Source organism: Rhinopithecus roxellana, chromosome 7 (assembly GCF_007565055.1).
Source record: "Rhinopithecus roxellana isolate Shanxi Qingling chromosome 7, ASM756505v1, whole genome shotgun sequence".
NCBI classification, from domain to species: domain Eukaryota; kingdom Metazoa; phylum Chordata; class Mammalia; order Primates; family Cercopithecidae; genus Rhinopithecus; species Rhinopithecus roxellana.
Window position 1 is genome coordinate 102,331,435 of NC_044555.1, and position 25,602 is coordinate 102,357,036.

The 25,602-nt window shown below is 40.6% G+C and overlaps 1 pseudogene; it reads right to left on the bottom strand.

Annotated features, from left to right (window-relative positions):
* Window positions 1-16,854: 16,854 nt before the first annotated feature.
* LOC115898610 lies at window positions 16,855-22,663 on the bottom strand (annotated as a pseudogene).
* Window positions 22,664-25,602: the final 2,939 nt, after the last annotated feature.

The following is a 25,602-nucleotide window of genomic DNA, read 5'->3' on the forward strand; positions in this document are numbered from 1 at the left end:
GGATATGGGGCTTAATGGGAGGTTTTTAGGTCATGAGGGCTGTACCCTCATGAATGGATTAATGCCATCATAAAAAGGGCTTGCAGGAATGGGTTCTCTCCCATTCTTCTGCCACATGAAAACACAGAGTTCCTCTTTCTTGCCCTCTGCCTTCCTGCATGTAAGAATGCAATAGGAAGGCCCATCCCAGATGTCAGTGTCTTGATCTTGGACTTCCCAGCCTCCAAAACTGTAAGATAAAAAGTTTCTATTCTTTATCAATTATCCTAGAGCTGGTCACGGTTGCTCATGCCTATAATCCCAACACTTTAGGAGGCCAAGGCAGGAGGATCGCTTGAGCCCAGGATTTCAATACCAGCCTAGGCAACATAGTAAGATGCCATCTCTACAAAAAGCAGAAAAAAAAATAGCTGGGCATGGTGGTGTGTGCCTATAGTCCCAGTCACTTGGGAGGCTGAAGTGGGAGGATTGCTTGAGCCCAGGAAGTCGAGGCTGCAGTGAGCCATGATGGTGCCACTGCACTCCAGCCTGAGCAATAGAGACCCTGTCTCAAAAAAAAAAAAAGAAAAGAAAAGAAAAAAAGAAAACAATCCAGTCTCAGGTATTCTGTTACAACAGCAGAAAATGGACTAAGACAGCCTCTCGCCACCTTCCTGCCCACAAAGAGGGCTGGTATCTCTATCACATGTCCAAGCAGCAACTTGCCTGGCCAACCCCAGAGCAGAAAGCATTGAAGGTCCAGGATCATGGAGAGAGAGTCCTCTATTAACCAGGGTCCCCCTGCTCTTAGGGAACAATGCATATGACTGGGAACTCCCCAGAGTGGTGAAGCAGCATAGAAAGGATCAGGCTCAGGGTCCCTAGAAAAGGACCAGAGACAACTCCTTCCCCCATTGGGAAATACTAATCTAAACAAATAATTATTTTACAAATGAGGGATAGTATTTTACAGATAAATAGGAGGCAGATCCTGTCTTCTAGCTCAGATTTGTTTGCGTCAAATTCTGTGTTCTTCCCACTCTACCACATGACCACCAATTTAGATGGTAGCTTTTTAGGGCTGAGGGAATCATTGATTTAGACTTACTGAGTATAGTATTCTTGTTGGTTTGTGGATTTGGGTGAGTTTTCGCCTTTTTATCTCACTCCAGGTAGAAATGTCTAGCAGGCAGTTAGATATGTGTTTGAAGTTTGGAAACGAGATTAGAATGGAAATATCAATTTTGGCTTATGATACTAGGAACATAGCAAGTGACCCAGGAGTATTTGTTGAATTAAATGAATGAATGAAGAATGCAACTCTATGCTCTTCTATCCTTTTCCATGAATATGTATTTTTCAAACAGAAGTAGGATTCTACTGAACACACTGGTTCATATCTTGTGTGTAAAAAAAATAAACTTTTTCTTTAAACTTTCTTTTTACCAAGACAATACCTGTTTCAGGAGAATGTTTACAGATAGAAGTAAGTGCCACCCGGTGACCACAGTCAGAATTGTGGGTCGAACATGGCTAACAAAGGAGAACAGGGAGGAGAGAAACTGAGAGGAGAGCTGGTGGAGAGGCTTGATATTTGGGAAGGGAATGTCTCAACCCTGACTCACACTGGACCCACACAAGTATCAGGCTCTCCTTGGGGATTGAAGTGGCCCAAGAAGCAACATATAGTTAGGTGGTTTTTCCTTGTCTCAAGTCAAGATAAGCATGTGCATGTATGTGTGTGCATGTATGTGTGTTTAAACTGAATTGTGTTATACTATTTTCACTTTTTCTCTGATTGTAGAAGTTATATGTTTCTACTAGAAAATATATGAAAATGCAGAAAAGTGTAAGAAGAATATGCCTATACTTCCTCTACCCAGAGAAGATAATTATTAATATCGAGGAGCATGTACTTACATTGTGTGTATATCTCCTTTTTTGTATTTGATCCATTTACTTTGTTATAAAGTATACATGTATATTATATTATATATAAAATACATTTAAATGCCTTTATGTATTCATTTTTACATATGTAATTATATCTTACAGAGCATATATTTTCTTTTTCTTTTTTTTTTCACTCTGTCACCCAGGCTGGAGTGCAGTGGCACGATCTCGGCTCACTGCGACCTCCACCTCCTGGGTGCAAGCGATTCTCCTGCCTCAGCCTCCCGAGTAGCTGGGACTACAGATGCGTGCCACCATGCGTCTTTTTTTTTTTTTTTTTTTTTTTTTGTATTTTTAGTAGAGATGGGGTTTCACTGTGTTAGCCAGGATGGTCTTGATCTCCTGACCTCGTGATCCACCCACCTCAGCCTCCCAAAGTGCTGGGATTACAGGCGTGAGCCACCGCGCCTGGCCTATTTTCTTTATTCTCTTACTTTTATTTACATATGTGCCATGACATTCATCTGTATGAGTATTCCATCAACCACACTCCTTGATGGTGATGTCAGTGATGAAAATAAAATTGTGCTCTTTGGTCTCAGACCTATGTCTGAGGGCCACGTGTATGGACGGGCTCCCCAAAAAGCATAAGGCGAGGGAAAGATCACTGGCTTTTTTGGAGTTGAGGAAAGAAATTTAAAATGGTCAAGCACCTGCTTTGGGACAGACACTTCATACTTGGAGTTTCCTTTAATCCTTTTAACACTTTTAGGAAGGTATTGCTTATTATAGATGAGAAAACTGAAGCCCCGAAAAGTTAAGGTGGCTTACACAGGGTCACACAGCCAGTCAGTGGAGGAACCTGTATTCGAATTCAAATTTGTCTGACTCTTAAGTCAGACCATTATGCTTTGTTTGCTCCTAAAATTTCACACTTTCTTTCTCATTGCCGAGTCTAGTGGCATTCATCTTTTAGATGTCAGAAAATTTGTGAACACTCTGCTACTCTCATGCCCCACTGTTACAGGGTTTGAATTTTTATGCTACAAGCATGCTTCTACAATCAGAAAAATTAATAAAGCATTATCTCTTTAAAAATATTTAAAGTAAAAAATGTATCTCAAAGAATGTTAAATGGCACATGAGAAACTGTAATGAAATATTTAAACATATAGATTTAGACATAATATCTTTTAAAAGTAAAAAACTGCTCACCCAATAGAAAATGGGCAAAGTACATGGAGCAGTAACTCACATAAGAAACTATATATATATATATATGTATATATATACACTTATATACTATATGTTATAAAAAAATTAATAGATGCCATGTATACATAATATACTTACACATATATAAATATAAATACATATATATTCATAGGCTGGAAATGACATTACATAAATGGCATCCTATCCTACGTTTCATTCAGCAAAATGTTCTTTTTTTCATTCAATAGTATATCCTGGAAATCTATCCATATTATTACCTATAGATCTAGTTCGTATGTAGCTGCTGCACCCATTGCAGACTCTGAACATACTGCAATGTATTCCCTAATTATAGAGATTTATGTTTCCAGTGCTTTACTATTACAAACACGCTGCAATGGCCTTTCTTGTTCATGCCTCCTTGTATATCTGTGCATTTCTTAGGATTGGTGACTAGAAGTGGAATTGTTGGGTCATAAGGTGCATTTAGGGGGCACTGCCAAACTGGCTTCTGTAATGGACATTTGTCATCTGAATTCTTGTGAGACTTTGACTGGTCTGGTCTAGTAAAGCCTTTGAGGCTAGGCCTCCATGCCTTTGCTGATGCTGCTACTTCAGTCTAGACTGCCCTTCCATTCTCTGTTCAGCAAAATTCTATTAAATCATTAAAACTCAGCTAAAGTACCACTTACTCTCAGATGAGTTAGGTGTTCTTTCCTGAAGTATCCGGTGACTTAGACTTCATTATTATGTACTAAAACTATGTTTAAGCACGTATATCCTTTATAAGTTAATGAACTGCTCAAGGACATTTGTGGCTTATTCATCAGCATATACAGGACAAAGGACAGAACACTCATTCAATATATGCTTGTTGAACCAAATATCCAGGACTGACTCATCTCCTCTGTTCCAACCTCTGTCACCCACACCTCAGACTGAGGTTGTTATTGGCCCTTTAAAGACTACCTGAAGTGAAGAGTAAGCTATGACTGTGTTAGAGCACAGCAGGGAAGGCCAAAATAGAATGAGTTCTGTGCTCTGAGCTTGTCTGGATTCCGGGAAATGCAGCAGCAGCCACAGTCTGCAGGTGGTCCCCACTCAGGCCAAATGGTGTTCCTCCCTCCTCAGCATGGTGGGCAGGATGGAATCATAGCTTCCTAGAGCTGGAAGGGACCTCATTCATGGTTCTACCACAGCCCTCGCCCCCACCATTTAGGGAGAAAAAATGATACAAATAGAAGCAAGGAGAGGGGTAGGAGGCTGCCACACCTCCAGAGCCTCCAGGGAGTGAATGACAACATAAGTCTTGCCCAGACCCAAGCCTGGTACTGTCTCCCTTCAGCCCAGGTCTGGACCCACCTTCCCTGTCCCTGTGCATTTCCAACAGCCTGAGTTTCTACCTGGCCTTTCCTCAGAGCCCCTTCCTTGTTTCTCTGAGCATATACAGGATGTGTGTGTGTGTGTGTGTGTGTGTGTGTGTGTGTGTGTGTGTGTCTTTAGGCCCCAATCAGGATGAGGCCGCAAGCAGAAACAGAAAACAGGAGGTTTCTGTCATTGCTTTTCCTACTTGGGTATTTCCCCTGGGGCAGGGGTAGGGGAGGAGCCCATGAGAGCCACAGGCTGGACAGGGCCTGCTGCAGTCAACAGCTGCAAGTCTGAGAGCAGGTACTGCCATTAGTGCCATTAGGAAAGAATGCAGAGGCAGCAGCCACAGAGGGAGCCTCTGGGCTGGAGAGGGCAGAACTCCTCAAGTCCAGGCAGACAGGCCCTGCAAAGTGAAACCAAGGGGACTCGCAAAGAAGAAGGGCTCTGTTCCTGCCACAGAAGTGCAGCCTCCCCAGCAACAGGAATCCCTGGAGGAGAAACCCACCCTGGGCTTTCTCAGATCCCCCAGAGAAAGGCCACACCCCCTGGATACTGTTGTCATGGCAGCAGCTGCCAGTGCTGACTCCCTTCTCCCTTTCCTGCATGGCTGGCCTGCCTGCCTTCTGATACTTTCAGCTCCTGCTTCCTGAAAAGATCTGTGCTGCCCACCCTGGCTGTATGCAAACGTGGCCGGAGCCCACCTTCCCGGGAGCAGCTTTCAACAGGGGCCGAACCTTGAAATACATTCTGAATAACTTTAGAAGGTGCAACATTGAGAGCAAGGCCCTCCTGAATTTTACAGCTCATTATGGAGTATAATAAGAACAGCTGAGAATCCATAGATGTGGGTTCCAAGGCCAACCTTTTTCGTGGCCTTTTTTCTTGCTAGATGAATTTAGCAGTTTATTTCATCTCTCTTTGTTTCTGTTTTCTCACCTATAAATGAGTTCAACAGTAGATTTATAGAATTGTATCCTTATAGCACTTATAAACATATATTTGTAAATTTTCAAAATCCATTCTGAATTCAGGGATGTGCAAAAATGACAATTTGACTTCATTCAAACAGGTGTTAGGTTGGTTATTACTAAGTCGGCAAATATGTGGCTGGGTGTGGTGGCTCATGCCTGTAATCCCAGCACTTTGGGAGGCCGAGGCAGGTGGATTGCTTGAGCTCACGAGTTTGAGACCAGCCTGGGTAACATGGTGAAACCCTATCTCTACTAAAAATACAAAAATTAGCCGGGCGTGGTGGTGTGCGCCTGTAGTCCCAGCTACTCAGGAGGCTGCGGCGGGAGGATGGCTTCAGCACGGGAGGTGGAGGTTGCAGTGAGTCAAAATCACACCACTGCACTCCAGCCTGGGCAGTAGAGACAGACCTTGTCTCAAAACTAAATAAATAAATAAAAATAAGTGGCAAATATGCAATGCAAAGAATATATAAGAGATGATGGTGCAAGTGATTGAATGCAGCAATTCATTGTGTATCTTGTATGTCATTACAGTCTTAACATTCTTTCTGTGACAGGACTGGGAATGTCTCTCCTCTGTGTTTATTCTTCAGGGGAGACATTTTTTAATGCATATCAGCTTAGGAGCCTTTTGTGGATAAGGCTGGCTATGATCTTCTTCAGTAGGAAGGAAATTTTTCTACCTATGCTCAGTTTGGCAGAAGAAAAGTCCTCATGTATTTATCCAAAGAACAAATGAAAAGAAATTGAGGAACTTATAGCATAAGAGGACGTGTAAGGAAGGATAGGAGAAGAGGTCAAAGATATTCAAAGTGAAGGAGATCTGTATGTACCATATCAAGTGATGAAACCAGACACAAACTACAAACAAATGGGTCCGTAATATTCTGCAAGCATCCCTTTTTCACTAGCCTGAGCTGTACTAGCTGGTTTTCTCCAGAAACATGATGATGTAAAGCCTGTGCTGTCATAGGGCTGGCTACTAATGGTTCTTAGAAATTGTGGTCTATTTTCATGCTCCTGAAATATCCCAAGGAGCAAAGCCTTTATGTGATATAGACCTTTATGCTACCAGGCCTAGCAGAATTACTCATTCTAGGAGAATGGCACAGCAAGGGTGCAGAAGTAAGTGTAAAGTATGTTTGAGTCACAATGATGACGGGGGTCTCTTTTAGCTGAAGCAGAGGAAAATTGAATGACAAAGCTTAGAATCTGTGATTCAGGCTGGATTCTGAAGAGCCCTAAATGCCAGGGCCTTTGAGAACAGGAGAATGACAAGGCAAAATCAGAAAATAAAGCAGACTAATTTGGTCATTTACTTGTTCTTTGATTTTTTTGTTGTTGTTGAGACAGGGTGTTATTCTGTCACCCAGACTGGACTGCAGTGGTATGATCACGGTTCACTGCAGCCTTGACCTCCCAGGCTCAATCATCCTCTTGAGTAGCTGGGACTACAAGCACGTACCACCATGCCCAGCTAATTTTTGTATTTTTTGTAAAGATGGAATTTCACCATGTAGCCCAGGCTGATCTCAAATTCCTGGACTCAAGTGATCTGCTGACCTTGGCTTCCCAAAGCGCTGGGATTATAGACCACAGACGTGAGCCACCACACCCAGTCTGTTCTTTGAATTTTTCTCTAATAACTCCAGTCCACACTAGACATTATCTTCTCCAAATTCCTATTTACCTGGTAACAATCCCTACCTCACACACTGGTGAGGGGGCATAAAGGTTAGCCAGCCAGCCCACATAAAGCAGCTGTCCCCATGTGCGGCACATGGCAGATACTCAGGAATGGTGAGATTCCCAGAGGTTTCTAGAGAACAAGTACTCTTACCTTGCAGTTGGCCTTTGTGTCTCTCCTAACCTGCCATACTTCAGTAGATATATGAGAAATCATTATGATTGCCTTTTGTTGAGGGCCCAAGATGTGAATATCTATCATCTCTGATTTAGGTAAATGCTAAAAATCTTAGCAGCAAAAATAATGTCAGGAAATTAATCATGTAACTTCTGTTAGAATTGTAAGCAGTAACTAATCCATGATTATATATGAGTGAGGTTAGGAGCTCATTAGCAGAATACGTTTGCATGAGAGAAGTGAAAAAGTGAATGGGTAGAGGCAATACAGAGGTGACTTCACCTTGAAGCTAATGGCACTTAAGTTTCAAGTCCCCTTGAATTATATGGGCATCATCTAAGGCCTCTAAGAAAGGTTGTGGTAGTCAAAATTTTAAGATGATCCCCTATGACCTTCACAGTTGTATAATTCCCTCTTCTTGTTTAAAGATGAAACCTGTGAGTATGATGAGATGTCACTCCTATGATTATGTTACATTATTTGGCAAAAGGGATTTTGCAGATGCAATCAAAATCTCAAATCATTGAGTTAAATCTAAAGGGCAATTACTAAATGGGTCGGCTCTAATCATGTTAGTCCTTAAAGGGACTAGTTTTTCCTTAAGTCAGAGAGATTTGAAGCATAAAAGAGATTCAGTGTGAGGTAGATTTTTCCATTCCTGGCTTTGAAGATAAAGAGGCCATGTGTCAAGGAATGTGAGTGATATCTGGAGGCTGAGAGTGCCACCTGGCAGATAGCCAGGAGGAACATAGGAACTCAGTTCTACAGCCACAAAAAAAAAAAAAAACCCTAAATTCTGCCACTACCATGTAAGCTTGGAAAAGGACCCCAAGCTCCAGATGAGACTGCAGCCTGAATGACACCTTTTCAATTTCAGCCTCACAAGACCCTCAGCAGAGAACCCAGTCACATCATGCCTAGACTTCTAACTTACCCAACTGTGAACCAAATACATGGGTTATTTTAAGCCACTGAGTTTGTGGTATTTTGTTACATGGAAATAGAAAACTAATGTAGAAGACATATGTTTCATATTTTTATTAGGTTAGTAAAAGCAAGAATATTGATCAAAATTTGTCAACCTCAAATAATGAGATTTTTAAAATATTATTAAGTGTAGAGTTTATTTGAACCCAAAGCTTTAGGATGGCCACATTGGAGCATAGATTTAAGGTGTCCTGAATATACACTTCAATTAACAGGAATGACAAGAAGATTTTTAAGGAAAAAAGAAGAGGCAGTTTGCAGAGAGCAAAGCAGTACAGGGCTCAGCTGGCATCTGCACGCAGAGGTAGCATTTGGACCAGTGCTAGCCAGAGGGGAATCATCTATCCCAGCAGTCAGAACTGAAGTTTTGGCAAGCCTCACCACCTTGGGCTAAAGTGCTCTGGGGTCCTAGGTAAATTTGAAAGGCAGTCTAGGACACAAGGATTACAATTTCTAGACAAGTCCTAATGCTGCACTGGGCTTAGAGCCAGTGGACCAGGGCAACATAAGCCCTAAGGAGATACCAGCCGGAGCAGCTAAGGGAGTGTTTGCACCACCCCTCCCCTACCTCAGGTAGCTCAGCTTGCAGCAACGAAAGTGACTCCTTCTTTTCTGTTTGAGTAAAAGAGAATGAAAAGTAAAGAAGACTTTGTCTTCTACATTGGATACCACCTCAGTCACAATAGGATGGGGCACTGGACAGAGTCATGAGGCACCTATTTCATGCCCTAGCTCCCAAATGACATTTCTAGACATATCCTTGGCCATAAAAGAAACTGCTGCCTTGAAGGGAAGGGCCCAGTCCTGGCAGAATCCATCACCTGCTGACTAAAGAGCCCTTGGGCCCTTAATAAGCAACAGCAACACCCAGGTTGTATGCTGTGGGTCTTGGGTGAGACTCAGATGTGCTGGTCTCAAATGAGATTCAGCACATTCCAAGCTGTGGTGGCTACCATGAAAGACTCCTTCTGCTTCAGAAAAGCAGAGGGAAATGTAAACAGGACTTTGCTTTGCACCTTAGATACAAACTCAGCCACAATGGGATAGAGCACAAAGCAGGCTCTTGGGGTCCCCAAGTCCAGGCCTAGGCTCTTGGGATGGCATTTATGGACCTGCCCTGGGCCAGAGTGGAGCGTACTGCCCTGAAGGGTGAGTCATAGACCTGGAAGCATTCACCAGAAGCCAAATGAAGAGTCCTTGAACTTTAAGTGAACATTGGTGGTGGTCTAGCAGAATTTCCCATGGGCTGGTGGTGCTGGTGGCCACTGGGAGAGGGTCCTTTAGCTGCAGAAAGGGGAGAGAAGAGTGGTATGGACTTTGTCTTGTGGTTTGAAGGTAGGCTTACCCACAGTAGAGTAGAAAACCAGGTAAATTTCTAAGCTTTTTTACTCTAATCCCCGGCTCCCAGACATCATCTCTGGACCTGCTTGGGGCCTGGGGGCAACTCGTCACCCTGAAGGGAAGGACACAAACTTGGCTGGACTCTCCACCTGTTGATTGTAGATCCCTAAGGCCTTGAGTAAACATAGGCTGTAGCCAGGTAGTGATCACAATGGGCCTTCAGTGAGACCCAGTGCTTCAGGTCTGACCCAGCACAGTCCCAGTGGTGGTGGCTACAGGGGAGCGTGTATCACCCCACCCCCAGCTCTAGGTGGATCAGCACAAAGAGAAAGACTGTTTGTTTGTGGCAAATTAAGGGAAAAGAACAAGAGCCTCGGCATAGTAATCCAGAGAATTCTTCCAGATCTTATCCAAGATCACCAAGGTAATACCTGTAAAAGTCTGCAAAAGCCACAACATTATTGGGCTTGGGGCCCAAGTCCCTTCAAATACCTGGAAAGCCTTCCCAAGAAAGAGAGGTACAAACAAGCCCAGACTGTGAAGACTACAGCAAAAACCTATCTCTATGATTCCCAGACATCACCAAACAACCACAAGCACCAAGACCATCCAGGAAAACATGACCTCACCCAACTAAATACGGCACCAAGGACCAATCCTGGAGAAACAGAGATATGTGACCTCTCAGAAAGAGAATTCAAAATAGCTGTATTCAGGAAACTCAAAAAAATTCAAGATAACACAGAGAAGGAATTCAGAATTCTATCACATACATTTAACAAAGACACTAAAATAATTTAAAAGAATAAATCAGACATTCTAGAGTTAAAAATGCAATTGACATATTGAAGAATGCATCAGAGTATTTAATAGCAGAATTGATCAAGCAGAAGAAAGAATTAGTGAGCTTCAGTACAGGCTATTTGAAAATACACAGAGAGACAAAAGAAACAAGAATTAAAAAGAATGAAGAATGCCTTCAAGATCTAGAAAATAGAAATTTGCCCTCAAAATGGCAAATCTAAGAGTTATTGGCCCTAAAGAGGAGGTAGAGAAAGAGATAGGGGTAGAAAGTTTATTCAAAGGGATAATAACAGAGAACATCCCAAACCTAGAGAAAGATATTAACATTCAAGTACAAGAAGGCTGTAGAACACCAATCAGATTTAACCTAAAGAAGATGACTTCAAGGCATTTGACAATCAAACTCCCAAATGTCAAGGATAAAGAAAGGATTTTAAAAGTAACAAGAGAAAAGAAACAAATAACATCCAATGGAGCTTCTATACATCTGGCACCAGACTTTTCAGTGGAAACCTTACATGCCAGGAGAGATGCATAACATACTTAAAGTGCTGAAGTAAAAAAACCTTTTTACTCTAGAATAGTATATTTGGCAAAAATATCCTTCAAGCATGAAGGAGAAATAAAGACTTTCCCAGACAATCCAAAGCTGAGGGATGTCACCAACACCAGACCTGTTCTACAAGAAATGCTAAAGGGAGTTCTTCAATCTGAAAGAAAGGGATGTTACCAAGTAATAAGAAATAATCTGGGTTGGATGCAGTGGCTCACACCTGTAATCCCAGCACTTTGGAAGGCCAAGGCAGGAGAATTGTTTGAGCCCAGGAACTCGAGAACAGCTTGTGCAACATAGCAAGACCCCATCTCTACAAAAAATTTAAAAATTAGGCAGGTATATGGGCACATGCCTATAGTTTTAGTTAGTTGGGAGGCTGAACCAGGAGGATCACTTGAGCCCAGAAGGGCATGGCTGCAGTGAGCCATGATCAAACCACACTCCAGCCTGGGCAACAGAGGAAGACCTTGACTTGAAAAAAAATAATAAAGGAAAAGAAAAGCAGTAATCCGAAGGTACAAAACTCACTGGTAATAGTAAGCACAGAGAAAGACATGGAATATTATAACACTGTAATTGTGGTGTATAACCTACTCTTGTCTTAAGTACAAAGACTAAATGATGAACCAGTCAAAAATAATAATTAAAACAACTTTAAAAGGCATAGACAATAGAATAAGACATAAAGATAGAGAACAAAAAGATAAAAAGCAGGGAGATGAAGGAAGTTAAAGTGTAGAGTTTTTATTATTTTCCTTTTTGTTTATTTGTTTCTTTGTTTATGCAACTGGTGTTAAGTTTCCATCAGTTTAAAATAATGGGTTATAAGATAGTATTGGCAAGTTCCATAGTAACCTCGAATCAAAAAAACTTACAATGGATACACAAAAAATAAAAAGCAAGAAATTAAACCATACCGCCAGAGAAAATTACCTTCATTAAAACAAAGACAGGAAGGAAGGAAATAAGGAATAGAAGATGACAAAACAAGTAGAAAACAAATAACAGGCCGGGCGCGGTGGCTCAAGCCTGTAATCCCAGCACTTTGGGAGGCCGAGACGGGTGGATCACAAGGTCAGGAGATCGAGACCATCCTGGCTAACACAGTGAAACCCCGTCTCTACTAAAAATACAAAAAAACTAGCCGGGCGAGGTGGCGGGCTCCTGTAGTCCCAGCTACTCGGGAGGCTGAGGCAGGAGAATGGCGTAAACCCGAGAGGCGGAGCTTGCAGTGAGCTGAGATCCCACCACTGCACTCCAGTCCGGGCGACAGAGCGAGACTCCACCTCAAAAAAAAAAAAAAAGAAAACAAATAACAAAATGGCAGGAGTAAATCCTTACTTATCAATAATAGCATTGAATGTAAATGGCTAAATGAATAAAAAATCAAGACCCAATGACCTGTTGCCTAGAAGAAACACAGGTCACCTATAAAGATACACATAGACTGAAAATAAAGAGATGTAAAGAGATATTTCATGCCAACGGAAACCAATAAAGAGGAGGAGTAGTTATATCAGACAAAATAGATTAAGACAAAAACAATAAGAGACAAACAACGCCATTATATAATGATAAAACAAACTCCCAAAGGCCCTCTATAATGATAAAGGAGTCAATTCAGCAAAAGGATATAACAAGTGTAAATATATATGCACCCAACACACGAATACCCAGATATATAAAGCAAATATTATTAGAGCTAAAGACAGATATATACTTCAATACAATAATAGTTGGCGACTACAAACCCCACTTTCAGCATTGGACAGATCATCCAGACAGAAAATCAACAAAGAAACATCAGACTTAATCTGCAGTATAGAACAAATGAATCTAACAGATATTTACAGAAAATTTCATGCAACAACTGTAAACTACACTTTCCTTTTCTCATTGCATGGATCATTCTCCAGGATAGGCCACGCCATATGTTAGGTCACAAAATAAGCCATAAAATATTCAAAAAAATTGAAATAACATCAAGCATCTTCTCTGAACACAATAGAATAAAACTAGAAATAAATAACTATGAATTTTAGAAACCATACAAACATGGAAATTAAACAATAGGCTCCTGATGACCAGAATAAATTAATAAGGAAATTGAAAAATGTCTTGAAATAAATGATTATGGAAACACAACATACCATAACCTATGGGATTCAGTAAAAGCAGAAGGAAATTTATATCTCTAAGTGCCTACATCAAAAAAGAAGAAAAACTTCAAATAAACAACCTAATGATGCATCTTAAAGAATTAGAAAAGCAAGAGCAAAGCAAACCCAAAATTAGTAGAAGAAATAATAAACATCAGAGCAGAAATAAATGAAATTGAAATGAAGAATCTACAAATGATCCATCAAAAAGTTTTTTTTTTTTGAAAAGATAAAACTGACATACCTTTAGCCCAACTAAGAAAAAAAGAAAGAAAATTCAAATGAATAAAATCAAAGATGAAAAAGGAAACATTAAAACTGATACCACAGAAATTCAAGGGATCATTAGTGACTACTATGAGCAATTATATGACAATAAATTGGAAAATCCAGAGGAAGTGGATAAATTCCCAGGAACATAAAACTTACCAAGAATGTACAAGGAAGAAATCCAAAACCTGAACAGACCAATAACAAACAATGAGATTGAAGCCATAATAAAAATTTTCCCAGTAAACAAAAGCCCAGGACCTCATAGTTTCACTGCTGAATTCCTACCAAACATTTAAAGAACTAACATCAATTCTACTTAAACTATTTCAAAAAACAGAGGAGGGGGCAGTACTCACAAATTCATTTCACAAGGCCAGCACTACCCTGATACCAAAACCAGACAAACACAGATTAAAAAAAAAAAAAAAAAAAAAAAAGGTAGGGGCCAATATCTGTGATGAATATTGATGCAAAAATCCTCAACAAAACACCAGCAAAATGAATTCAACAACAGATTAAAAAATGATTAATCATGACCAAGTGAGATTTATCTCAGAGATGCAAGTATGGTGCAACATATGTGAATTAATCATTGTGATGCATCATATCAACAGGATGAAGGATAAAAACCATATGATCATTTCAGTTGGTGCTGAAAAAGCATTTGATGTAATCAACATCCCTTCTTGATAAAAACCTTCAAAAAACTGAGTATAGAAGAAACATACCTCCATATAATTAAAGCCATATACAACAGACCCAGACCCACAGCCAGTATCATACTGAATAGGAAAAACTGGAAAGCCTTCCCTCTAAGATCTGGAACAAGGAAAGGATGCCCATTTTCACCACTGTTATTCAGCATAGTACTGTAAGTTTTAGCTAGAGCAATCAGAAAAGATAAAGAAATTAGCGGCATCCAAATTGGGAAGGAAGAAGTCAAATTATCCTTGCTTGCAGATATGATCTTATATTTGGAAAAACCTAAAGACACAACAAAAAAACTATAAAAACTGATAGATAAATTAAATAAACTTGTAGGATACAAAATAAACACACAAAAAACAGAAGCATTTCTGTATGCCAACAGTGAACAATCTGAAAAAGAAATAAAAGAGTAATCCAATTTACAGCACCCACAAATAAAATTAAATACATAGGAATAAACTTAACCAAAGAAATGAAAGATCTCTAAAATGAAAACTATAAAACACTGGTGAAAGAAATTAAAGAGGACACCAAAAAATGGAAAGACATTCCATGTACATGGATTGGAGGAATCAATCTTGTTAAAATGTCTACAATACTCAAATCAATCTACAGATTCCATGTAACCTCTATCAAAATACCAATGACATTCTTCACAGAAATAGAAAGAACAATCCTAAAATTTAGATGGAACCACAAAAGACCCAGAATAGTCAAAGCTATCCTGAGCAAAAATAAATAAATAAATAAAACTGGAGGAATCACATTACCTGACTTCAAATTATGCTACAGAGCTATAGTAACCAAAATAGCATGGTACTGGCATAAAAGCAAACACATAGACCAATGGAACAGAATAGAGATCCCAGAAACAAATCCATACACATATAGTGAACTCATTTTTGACAAAGGTGAAGAGAATATACATTGGGGGAAAAACAGTCTCTTCAATAAATGGTGCTGGGAAAATTGGATATCCATATGTAGAAGAATGAAACTAGACCCCTACCTCTTGCCATATATAAAAATCAAATCAAAATGAATTGAAGACTTAATTCTAAGACTTCAAGCTATGAAGCTACTACAAGAACACACTGGGGAAATTCTCCAGGATATTGGCCTGGGCAAACGTTTCCTGAATAATACCCCATAATCACAAGCAAGCAAAGCAAAAATGGACAAATGGGATCACATCAAGATGAAAAATCTTCTGCACAGTAAAGGAAACAATCAACAAAGTGAAGAGACAGCCCACAGAATAGGAGAAAATATTTTGCAAACTACCCATTATATCATAAGGCATCAATAACCAGATTATATAAGTAGCTCAAACAACTCTATAGGAAAAAATCTAATAATGTGATTAAAAATAAGCAAAAGCTTAACAGACATTTCTCAAGAAAAGACACAGAAATGGCAAACAGGCATATGAAAAAGTGCTCAACATCAGAGAAATGTAAATTAAAACTACAATATCATCCCATCCTGGTTAAAATGGCTTTTATTCAAAATATAGGCAATAACAAATGCTGATGAGGATGTGGAGAAAAGGGCACACTCGTACACCATTGGTGGGAATGTAAATTAATACAACCACTATGAGGAACAGTTTGGAGTTTCCTCAAAAAACTAAAAATTGAGCTACCATGCAATCTAGCAATCCCATTGTTGGGTATATACCCAAAAGAAAGGAAATCCATGTATCAAAGAGATATCTGCACTCTCATGTTTGTTATGGCATTGTTCACAATAGCCAAGATTTGAAAGCAACCTAAGTGTCCATCAGTAGCTGAATGGATAAAGAAAATGTAGTACATATACACAATGGAGTACTATTCAGCCACAAAACAGAATGAGATCTTGCATTTGCTACAACATGGATGGCACTGGATGTCATTTTGTTAAGTGAAATTAGCCAAGCACAGGAAGACAAACTTCACATGTTCTCACTTATTGGTGGGATATAAAAATCAAAACAATTGAATTCATGGAAACAGAGAGTAGAAGGATGCTTACTACAGGCTGTGGATGGTAGTGGGGGAGGTGGGGAGTGGGGATGGTTAAAGAGCAAAAAAGTAGTTAAAATGTTATTCCTTTTTATATAAAGTATTTATTTTATGCACATATTTACCTACAAAATTTACAGAAAATAAAACAAAGCAGAATATATAGAATACCCTCTTCAGACTTCTTACAGCAAAGCTGTATCACTTATTTGTTTTATTGCTACAGTTCAAAGAATAACATTTTATCCATGTGGAAGCTAAGATGAACACATTTACGTGAAAGTCTTGTAACAAAGTTTTTTATCCTGTTATTGAATTTTCGGTTTTATGTTAAATGAAATTTAAAAGATTGCTCATGAAATAATTTAAACCTTTTCAAAATCTTTTAATAAACAGGTAAAAGCACCTCCAGTACTTTAAAGTATGTATAGCAATCCCAATAGTTTAATTTTAAGGGCTATTATAGTACATGTGGTTATTATGCATACACCGCATGTCATTAACACTCTCTAAACAGTGAGAATTGTAGACTCTAGTTTGTGGCACCACTCCCATGTTATTCTGGTGATGGCGCAGGATGATCAATTACACCCGTGCAACACTAACGTCACAGCCTGTCTACCACAGTGTAAAATCCAGTTATCTAAAACAATGACTATCAAAGTCCCAGACAATACATAATTTATAAGTAGACTTGTATATTCACAAGCTTTTGGGGGTATTTAAAATTATTTTAAAATATAAAGGATATTTAGCACTCAATGAAAACAATGAACTGAAAAATATAATCACAACAGTTGCTGGAGTTCAATATCTGTTTTAACAAAAAGTGTTTAGCAAAACACCTGTAATTTCTTACAACATTATGGAGAGGAGTTTTCCTCAGTCTAAGCTGAATCCAATGTTTTTCCTGCAGTATGATTAAAAGTGTAAGAATGAAAGGCACACATAATAGCCAGTTTTAAAGAGCTGTGGAGATGGCAAGCAGATGTTCCTGAAATACTGGTACAGGAGAACAAAGACCACACAACATTTTCCTCTTTGTTTACCATTGGCATTGATTTGCTATTTACAGTAGTTTGCAAAAATACATTATCAAAACTGAATGAGGTTCTATTTTTAAGCTTAACTTCATAACATATATACAAACTTCATCTGCAAAAATCTTTGAAGGATCTGAAGTACTAAAGTGACATTAATACTGAAACAGGTAATAAAAGGTACCAAAGCACTGATAATGTGAGTCATCATCATCAAGATAATCCGGGTAAATATTGCACACATCTTGTCAGTTGTTGCTATGACCTTTACATATCCAACCGCAAAAGGAATGCTTTATGGCTTTTTGCTGTATCACTTATTCAAATAAAGGTTGTTTTACCTCCAATAACAATTAGTGAAGATCGGTGTTGAACATGAGGCCTAGGGTTCAAAATTAGTTTTCCCATATCATCACAAGACATATTGTATTCTGCTAATATCGTTTGACATTGAGCAGCTATAATTGATGGTACAACTCCTCTCTTGTGTATTCCAGCAAAGAACAAGCCTATTAGAGTGATACAGCTAATGGTGAAAAATGGATGATTCCGTAATGATGTGAAGAAGGACACCTTTTGTGTCTCAGGATCTATCAACCAGTTCCAGGCACTAGTAGCTGTACAGACAGATACCACTAGAAGAAGCATTCTCCAATGTCCAGCAGCAGGTTGTAAACAATGTATATACTCAGTAAGTCTTCTCTCAAAAGCCTTGAGCTCTTCTGCCTGCTCCAGCAAATTCATGTCAGGTGGCAGCTCAGGTCACTGCCATGGCCCTGTTCACCAGAAAGAATGTTATTCTTATCGACCTAGTATTTGGTAGTACAACAGCATGACTATAGTCAATAATAATTTGATTATACATTTTAAAATAATTAACAGAGTATAATTGGATTGTTTCTAACACAACAGATTTAAGGGATGCATACCACATTTGTTGGGATGTGATTATTATGTATTGCATGACTGTATCGAAGTATCTATATACTCCATAGATATATATATACCTACTGTGTACCCAGACATTTTTTTTTTTTTTTGAGATGGAGTCTCGCTCTGTTGCCCAGGCTGGAGTGCAGTGTTGCGATCTCAGCTCACTGCAAGATCCGCCTCTCCAGTTCATGCCATTCTTCTGCCTCAGCCCCCCAAGTAACTGGGACTACAGGCGCCCACCACCACGCCTGGCTAATTTTTTGTATTTTTAGTAGAGACAGAGTTTCACCGTAGCCAGGATGGTCTCAATCTCCCGACCTCGTGATCTACCCTTCTCAGCCTCCCAAAGTGCTGGGATAACAGGCGTGAGCTACTGTGCCCAGCCCCAAACATTTTTTAAGTGGACAAAAGACATAAACAGATCCTTCTGAAAAAAAGACATACACATAGCCAATGAGTGATGCAGGGCAGGCAAGACCCAAAATTGGGGCTTAGCCTGGGAGGGTTCTTGGCTTAGCCCAGGAAATAATTAAAGGGTAAGCTGAGGTGGGCAGATCACAAGGTCAGGAGTTCGAGACCAGCCTGACCAACATGGTGAAATCCTGTCTCTACTAAAAATACAAAAATTAGCCAGGCGCGGTGGCATGTACCTGTAATCCCAGCTACTCAGGAGGCTGAGGCAGGAGAATCACTTAACCCGGGAGGTGGAGGTTGCAGTGAGCCAAGATCTTGCCATTGCACTCCAGCCTGGTGACACAGTGAGACTCCATCTCAAAAAAAAAAAAAAAAAAAAAAAGTGTGTGGAACCTCTGTATCTTGCTCCTGCTCTGGCTATGTGAAGTGCCTGCTCTCCCTTTGCCTTCCACCATGATTGTAAATTTCCTGGGGCCTCCCCAGAAGCCAAACAGATGCCAGCATCATGCTTCCTATATAGCCCACAGAACCATAAGCTAGTTAAACCTCTTTTCTTTGTAAATTACCCAGTCCCAGGTATTTCTCTATAGCTGTGAGAACAGCCTGATATGGGACCTTTTCATTTGGGTTGTAATTGATCTTCAGGGGATCCTTCTTTTTAGTAAGACTAAGTCTCCTGGTTAGAGGTGGTACTTTATTTCTATATTCTTTTTTTTTTTTTTTTTTTTTCCTTTTTGTGGAGAATGGGGTCTCGCTGTATTACCCAGGCAGGTCTCAAACTCCTGGGCTCAAGCTATCCTCCCGCCTCTGCCTCCCTGAGAGCTGGCATTACAGGCGTGAGCCACCGCGCCCGGCTATTTCTATATTCTTGAAGGGTCTTGTGAACCAAGCCTAAATTTCAAAGAGGGCATAGTGAGGTGTGTCCAACCTCCTGTTTCCCATCATGGCCTGAATTTGCTTGTTTGTTTGTTTTAGACTTCTTTGGAATTTCCTTTGGCCAAGAGACTTAGAGCAAAAAAACTGCCATTGTGGAAAGCTGTCCATTGGACCAAGGGTCCAACATTCCCGCTCACTGGGGCTAGAAAAAGAAGGTTAGCTCCAGTAGTGATGGCGAGCTATTTTCTGTGTCACCAGGGGCAGCCAGTACATTCTCATTGCCAATGACCCTTTTGTTTACACTGGGCACGCTGATTCTGGCCTAGTGAATCAGTATGCCAGTGAGTCAGGGGCTCTTATCTGGGCATCCCAGATGCCAATCTCATGATTCTTTCTTGGCATGGGTAATTCTGATGTGGCAGGGGACTTAAAGCAACTGTTAACAATTGCGCCTTTTGGCTATTTTTTGTTTTTGTTTTTGCTTTCTCACCTATTTTGCCCTGTCCCTATTGTTGTAAACTTTAAAGTCCACGTCTAAGATCTGGATCTTAGGGTCTGGGTGTGGTAGCTCATGCCTGTAATCCTAGCATTTTGGGAGGCTGAAGTGGGTGGATCACTTGAGGCCAGGAATTTGAGACTAGCCTGGTCAACATGTTGAAACCCTGTCTCCACTAAAAATGCAAAACTTAGCCAGGCATGGAGGCGGGTGCCTGTAGTCCCAGCTACTTGGGAGGCTGAGGCATGAGAGTAGCTTGAAGCTGGGAGGCGGAGGTTGCAGTGAGTCAAGATGGCATCACTGCACTCCAGCCAGGACAACAGAGCAAGACTCTGTCTCAAAATAAATAAATAAATAAATAAATAAATAAATAAAAAGGGTTAGCTCATTGGGATTTGAGGTCTCATCGCTGCTTTTTTATCTTCCTCCTAATGTCAGGTGCAGGATGAGTAATAAAATGTACACCCAGGAGAGCTTGCCCTTCTGGGGAGCCTGGGTCTGCACTGGTGTATTTCCCGAGTTTCTCCATCAAATGACCCAGAAACAGAACAGGATTTTCATCTTTTACCTGAGTTATACTTCTAACTCTATCATAATTGACTGGCTTAACCACAGATACTTCCCTCTACTTTTTCCCACAGCACAGCGAACAGATGATAAATTTCTAAGTCATGAAAGTTAAATAAAAGAACATGGTCAACATAACACATGCCTGTATAAACTTTCCTGGATTTTCTGAAAACTGGCCAAATTTTTCCTCATATAAATCCAAATTAGACATAGAAAATGGCACATGTATCCCCATTTCCATTAGCTACCTCCTGCAATGGACACAGATTTTACTTTAGGGGCTAATATGGGGCTCCACTCCTGGTGGTATTGATTGGGCTTATTTTGGGGGGAATGAGGGTATAGGCTTGGGCTAGTTGGGTGAGGGGGAGGAGTGTCTGATGACCTTGAGCTACAATCCTTCGTTAGAGTACTGGCAGGACCCTCCTGAGAACTGGGGGACTGAGGAGACTCTGGGAAAGACATATGCCTTCTAGGGGAACCAGCAAGGAGGGGATCCTCAGGTGGAGCTTTCTGGTGCCTGGAAGTAACATGAGCCAGTAAAAGGTCATAAAAGCCTATACATAAGGGACCTCTTCCCATTTTCCTTCTTTTTTACAAAATAAGTCCAGTTGTAAATTGTCGTTACAATATATAGAACCATGTTTATGCCAAATTTGGTTTTCTAATTAGTACGGAACCCAAACCGTGTTGCAATAGAAAATGAGTTTCTTTTTCATTAAGCCGAATTTGAATTTGCTCCAATAGCCTAAAAGATATCCTAGTGGTGAGTTCTCTGAGAAGTTTTAGAGGACACATAAGTCTTCCTAAGTCTAGCAAGAGGGAAAGCAACTGAGTCATTATTTTTCACTTTTAGATTCTCACTTCCTGCAGAGAAGGTGTAAGCATAGGTAGCAAGGCATTACAAAAGTGGATTACAAGCTACAAATGGGCAGTAGCATGTTGAGCCTAAAATCCACAGACAGTGAGGGTTAAGCAGAGAGGAGGGCTAAACAAATGGTGAATGGGAAGGGAGGAGGGGAAGGGGGTAAACAGTGTTACCCAAGGGGAGACCTCAGAGGTATTGACTTGCTGGAGAACCTATCCAGCAGTGGAGACACCAAAATAAATGTTCAGGCAGCCACTTTTCTACCATTGTATGTGGTTGTCTGTCAGGCCAGGAGTCTAGGAACTCCCTGTTCCTTCAGCTTAGAGGGTGTTTGAGCAAGGCAGTTATAAGCACATAAGAAGGAGCCTGTGACTGTCTATTAGGAAAATAATAAATTCTTTTTTTTTTTTTTTTTTGAGACAGAGTCTCGCTCTGTCACCCAGGCTGGAGTGCAGTGGCCGGATCTCAGCTCACTGCAAGCTCCGTCTCCCAGGTTCACGCCATTCTCCTGCCTCAGCCTCCCGAGTAGCTGGGACTACAGGCGCCCGCCACCTCGCCCGGCTAGTTTTTGGTATTTTTTAGTAGAGACGGGGTTTCACTGTGTTAGCCAGGATGGTCTCGATCTCCTGAGACCTCGTGATCCGCCCATCTCGGCCTCCCAAAGTGCTGGGATTACAGGCTTGAGCCACCGCGCCTGGCCGAAAATAATAAATTCTAACTTCAGGGCAGAAAAAGGCAAGACCACTATTCCCCTAGGGAGAGGGATTATAACCTACAATCCTAGAGGGAATGTCAATGCTGAAAACCCCAGAGCATCTGGAAGGCAGCCGAAAATGCCAGTGCTGAAAACCCAGAGTGCCGGAGTTTCAGCCAATGAGGGTCCCATCACCAAATGCCAGGGGCATCCAGGAGGTGGCCACCAGTGAACCCAAAACCAAGCTGGGGTCAGAGAACAATGTGACTCTGGTGTCCCAGAGTCAACACAATAGGGGGCCTCTCACAACCAAGTGTCCTGCTTTAAACAAATGCCCATATACAGTTAACAGAAAATCAAAGGAAACGTAAGACTGCAAACAAAATACACATTTTAGAACTGAAAATAAAACAACTGGTGGAGCAATAAAATAAAGTAATAAGAGAAAGGACTAGGGGGAGGGGTGACAAGGACATGTTTCAGGGCACTCAAACAACGGGTGACTTTTAACTGAACACATAGCCAAAGGCTTTTATTCCCCAGCTTACCTAATATTGTGGGAGAGGGTGGAGGACACTCATTCATGCACAGTAGCCAAAATCATGATGACCAATGTTCTATGTGGGACCCGGGTAAAGGTCTTCCAGGTTTCCTCAACTTGGGTGGTGATATGATTTGGCTCTGTGTCACCATCCAAATCTTATGTTGAATTATAATCCTCAATGTTGGGGGAGGGTCCTGGTGGGAGGTGATTGGATGATGTCATGACAGTGAGTGAGTTCTCATGAGATCTGGTTGTTTGAAAGTGTGTAGCACTTCCTTCTTTCTTTCCTTCTTTTCTTTCTTTTTCTTTCTTTCTTTCTTTCTTTCTTTCTTTCTTTCTTTCTTTCTTTCTTTCTTTCTTTCTTTCTTTCCTTCCTTCCTTCCTTCCTTCCTTCCTTCCTTCCTTCCTTCCTTCCCTTTTTCTTTCTTTCCTTCTCTTTCTTTCTTTCTTTTCTTTCTCTTTCTTTCTTCTTTCCGCCCCCCCACCTCTCTCTCTCTCTCTCTGTCTCTCTCTTTCCTGCTGGCCATGTGAAGATGTGCTTGTTTCCTCTTTGCCTTCTGCCATGATTGTAAGTTTTCGGAGGCCTCCCCAGCCATGCTTCCTGTAGAACCTGTGGAACTGTGAGTCAATTAAACCTCTTCTTTATAAATTACTGAGTCTCCGGTAGTTCTTTATAGCAATGTGAGAACAGACAAGTGGGCTTGGCTGCCACATGGAGGCTGGCATGAACCAGTAACCCACCAGCCTGCTGGTCAGAATGGTGGGTCTCACATGAGACAGCAGCACTATGACCACTGGTTCATCTGCTCAGGTTCACCACCTGCCAGGGAAAATGATGGCTCTGAAAAGAGCCTTTGGTTAGTGTTATAGCTCTGTAGTGTTAGCAGCTCTTTACTGTTACAGCTTTAGTGTTATAGCTCTTGCAGCTTCGCCATCTCTCACCGTCTGTCTACTTGTCTCACTGACTGCCATCTCTCTTCATTGTCTCTCACCAATTACCACCTCTCAGCTGATCATTGATTGCCACCAATTCTGTTGTCTTGCCATCTCACCTCTCCATCGATTGCTGCCATTTTCACTGTCTTTATTCCTTCGTTAGTGGCCAAATGATGCAGGGCATTTGAGCCCCCAAACTGGGGCTTAGCCAGGGAAGGTTCTTGGTGAGCCAGTGGTGTTAGACAGCAACTTTTATTAAAGTGGCAGCATACAGAAGCAGCATAGGTACTATTCCTTGTAGAGCAGGAATACTCCATAGGCAGTGTGCCCACAGTAGCAGCTCAGTAATTTTTACAGTAAAGTTTATACTCACTTTTAATTATATGCAAATTAAGGGGCAGATTATGCAGATATTTCTAGAAAAAAGGGTGGTAACTTCCAGGTGTTGCCATGGCAATGGCAAACTGATATGGCACATTGGTGGGCATCTCTTATGGAAGGCTACTTCCACCCTGTCCCTGTTTTAGCTAGTCCTCAATTTGGTCCGGTGTCTGAGCCCCACCTCCAGAGTCAAGTCCTACCTTCTAGCTCATACGCTTAGGTTAATGGCCTCTAGCTCTATCCATGTTGCTGCAAAGGACATGAACTTCTCAACATCACTAATCACTAGGGAAATGCAAATGAAAAAGATAATGAGATACCATCTTATACCAGTCAGAATAGCTACAACTAAAAAATCAAAAAATAACATGCTGGCAAGGTTGTGGAGAAAAGAGAACACTCATACACTGCTGATGGGAATGTAAATTAGTTCAGCCATTGTGGAAAGCAGTTTGGAGATTCCTCAAAGAACTTAAAAAACACTACCATTCGACCCAGCAATCCCATTACTGGGTATATACCCAAAGGAATATAAATCATTCTACCATAAAGACGCATGTATGTATATGTTTATCATAGCACTGTTCACAATAGCAAAGATATGGAATCAACCTAGGTGCTCAATAGAGGTGACTGGATAAAAAAACATGTGAGACATATACACTATGGAATACTATGCAGCCATATAAAAAGAAGTTCATGTCCTTTGCAGCAACACAGATAGAGCTAGAGGCCATTATCCTAAGCAAATAAACGCAGGAACAGAAAACCAAATAATGCACGCTCTCACTCATAAGTGGGAGCTAAACAATGAATATACATGGACACTAAGGAAACAATAGACACCAGGGCCTACTTGAGGGTGGGGTGTGAAAGGAGGGAGAGGATTTAAAAACTACCTATCAGGTACTAAACTCATTACCTGAGTGATGATATAATCTGTACACCAAACCCTCATGACATGCAATTTACCCAAGTAACAAATGCGTACATGTACCCCTTGAACATAAAATAAAAGTTGGAAAGAAAAATAATTACTCCTCAGAGGATGGCAAGAATAGAATTTGTAAAGCCTTGTTACAAATACCTTATGCTGTTATGTACAGTTCATAACAAGGTATGCTTAGCAGAATCATCTGTGCATGTTTTTGAAAATACAGTACTTGAGTCCCTAGCAACAAAGATTCTGACACAGCAGGTCTAGGATGACATTTGTGTTTTAAAAACTGTCTAAGGCAAGACACTCAAAGTAAGTAAAATTCTTGGAGCTCCTACAAGAAGGTTTTTCTAATCTGAGTGAAATAAAAAAGAAAAAAGATTAATGTTTCTTTCTACTCCAAATTCCCTTCCTCTTCTTGGTGATGAGATGGATGCCAGCATGTTGGAGAGCAAGCTAAGAGGGAAGTTGATTTGGAATTACATTTAGTTTGATTTTAGTTGGATAATTTACTCATTTGTGTCTTAATCTCATGTATAATTAAGCAATTACCAGTAAGATTTCTCAGGGTAGCAAGTGGAAGCTCTAAGATTCAAACTAGGGTTGTCAGACTCTAATTATAATAAGTCTAACACTATACTCAATTGTCTTTCATATGCTTAGTAAACCACTGAAAAATCTTAGAACTCACTTTAAAAGCATGGTGGTCTGTCATCGACCTCCTGGCAGCATTTGATACTATTTCCTCCTACCTGATGTTTTATTAGTCTTAGTTCCCACTGCTGCCCA